The sequence below is a fragment of the Cucumis melo genome, unplaced genomic scaffold (assembly GCF_025177605.1).
Source record: "Cucumis melo cultivar AY unplaced genomic scaffold, USDA_Cmelo_AY_1.0 utg001380l, whole genome shotgun sequence".
Taxonomy (NCBI): Eukaryota; Viridiplantae; Streptophyta; class Magnoliopsida; order Cucurbitales; family Cucurbitaceae; genus Cucumis; species Cucumis melo.
The window spans coordinates 30,001-32,505 of record NW_026124564.1 but is presented as its reverse complement, the minus strand read 5'-3'; positions in this window follow the sequence as shown (position 1 = coordinate 32,505).

Sequence of the window (2,505 nt, the reverse complement as noted above, 5' to 3'; positions counted from 1 at the left end):
AAGTCTTGGTTTCAGAAGATGGAATGTCTAATGTTTTTTCACCTGGAGAACTCATTGGGTTGTTACGAGCGGAACGAACAGGGCGTGCTTTGGAAGAAGCGATCTGTTACCGAGCCGTATTATTGGGAATAACGAAAGCATCTCTAAATACTCAAAGTTTCATATCGGAAGCAAGTTTTCAAGAAACTGCTCGAGTTTTAGCAAAAGCCGCCCTCCGAGGTCGTATCGATTGGTTGAGAGGTTTGAAAGAGAACGTTGTTCTAGGAGGAATGATACCAGTTGGTACCGGATTCAGAGAATTAGCGCACCGTTCGAGGCAACATAACAATATTCCTTTAGAACCCCCCCCCAAAAAAAATTTTCGAGGGGGAAATGAGAGATATTTTGTTCCACCACAAAGAATTATTTGATTTTTTCATTTCAACGAATTTACATGATACATCAGAACAAGCATTTCTAGGATTTAATGATTCATAAAAGTGGAGTCATCCTGTTAACTAGCCGCGTTAATTTGGTAATAAGATAATAACGAATAGAAAAAAATTAATGGCTTGGATTGTGTATCAACAGTCAATCCCCGGTCGAGGTAGAGGATAAGGTTCCATGGGAACAATTATTTATTTCTATTTCAGCTCGTCTCTTTTTTTAAGAAAAAAAAGCGAGGAAGTGGGGGGGAGAAATGACAAGAAGATATTGGAACATCCATTTGGGAGAGATGATGGAGGCAGGAGTTCATTTTGGTCATGGTACTAGGAAATGGAATCCTAGAATGGCACCTTATATCTCTGCAAAACGTAAAGGTATTCATATTATAAATCTTACTCAAACTGCTCGTTTTTTATCAGAAGCTTGTGATTTAGTTTTTGATGCAGCAACTAGGGGCAAACAATTCTTAATTGTTGGTACCAAAAATAAAGCAGCGGATTCAGTAGCCCGGGCTGCAACAAGGACTCGGTGTCATTATGTTAATAAAAAATGGCTCGGGGGGATGTTAACAAATTGGTCTACTACAGAAACGAGACTTCATAAGTTCAGGGACTTGAGAACGGAACAAAAGACGGGGGGACTCAACCGTCTTCCGAAAAGGGATGCCGCTATGTTGAAGAGACAATTATCTCACTTGCAAACATATCTGGGCGGGATTAAATATATGACGGGGTTACCCGATATTGTAATAATCGTTGATCAACAAGAAGAATATCGGGCTCTTCAAGAATGTATCACGTTGGGAATTCCAACTATTTGTTTAATTGATACAAATTGTGACCCCGATCTCGCAGATATTTCGATTCCAGCGAATGATGATGCTATAGCTTCAATCCGATTAATTCTTAACAAATTAGTATTTGCAATTTCGGAGGGTCGTTCTAGCTCTATACGAAATTCTTGATTAATAATAAGATAAATCAATTTTGGGGGGAACTCCATAGATTTCGGGAATTGGTTACTATTCCCGAATCGCACAAAAGAGATAAAAAAAACTAGGGATATTGTAATGTAATAAATTGGTATCAAAAATAGACAACTCAAGGCAAGTAAAAAAAAAGACAGTCGAATCAAAATAATTTGTTTTACAGTTCTATTTCTTTCAGAGGGCAATATGAATATTCTATTATGTTCTATCAACACACAAAAAGGGTTATACGATATATCTGGTGTGGAAGTCGGCCAACACTTGTATTGGCAAATAGGAGGTTTCCAAGTCCATGCCCAAGTACTTATTACTTCTTGGGTTGTAATTGCTATCTTATTAGGTTCAGCCATTATAGCTGTTCGTAATCCACAAACCATTCCTACTGACGGTCAGAATTTCTTCGAATATGTCCTTGAATTCATTCGAGACGTGAGCAAAACTCAGATTGGCGAAGAATATGGTCCATGGGTTCCCTTTATTGGAACTATGTTTCTATTTATTTTTGTTTCGAATTGGTCAGGAGCTCTTTTACCTTGGAAAATCATACAGTTACCTCACGGAGAGTTAGCCGCACCCACAAATGATATAAATACTACTGTTGCTTTAGCTTTACTCACATCAGTAGCATATTTTTATGCGGGTCTTAGCAAAAAAGGATTAAGTTATTTCGGTAAATACATTCAACCAACTCCAATCCTTTTACCCATTAACATCTTAGAAGATTTCACAAAACCCTTATCACTTAGTTTTCGACTTTTCGGAAATATATTAGCTGATGAATTAGTAGTTGTTGTTCTTGTTTCTTTAGTACCTTTAGTAGTTCCTATACCTGTTATGTTCCTTGGATTATTTACAAGTGGTATTCAAGCTCTTATTTTTGCAACTTTAGCTGCAGCTTATATAGGCGAATCCATGGAGGGTCATCATTGATTAGTTTTCTAAATACTCTTTTTTTTAGCTTAGACCAAGGCAATGTATACATGGCTCAAGATAATCTACTTAGGGAACATAAATATACAAATAATCAAAAAATAAGGAAGGTATATACTATCTAGGGAGTAAGACTAGAAAGATTACGATATTCGGGAATT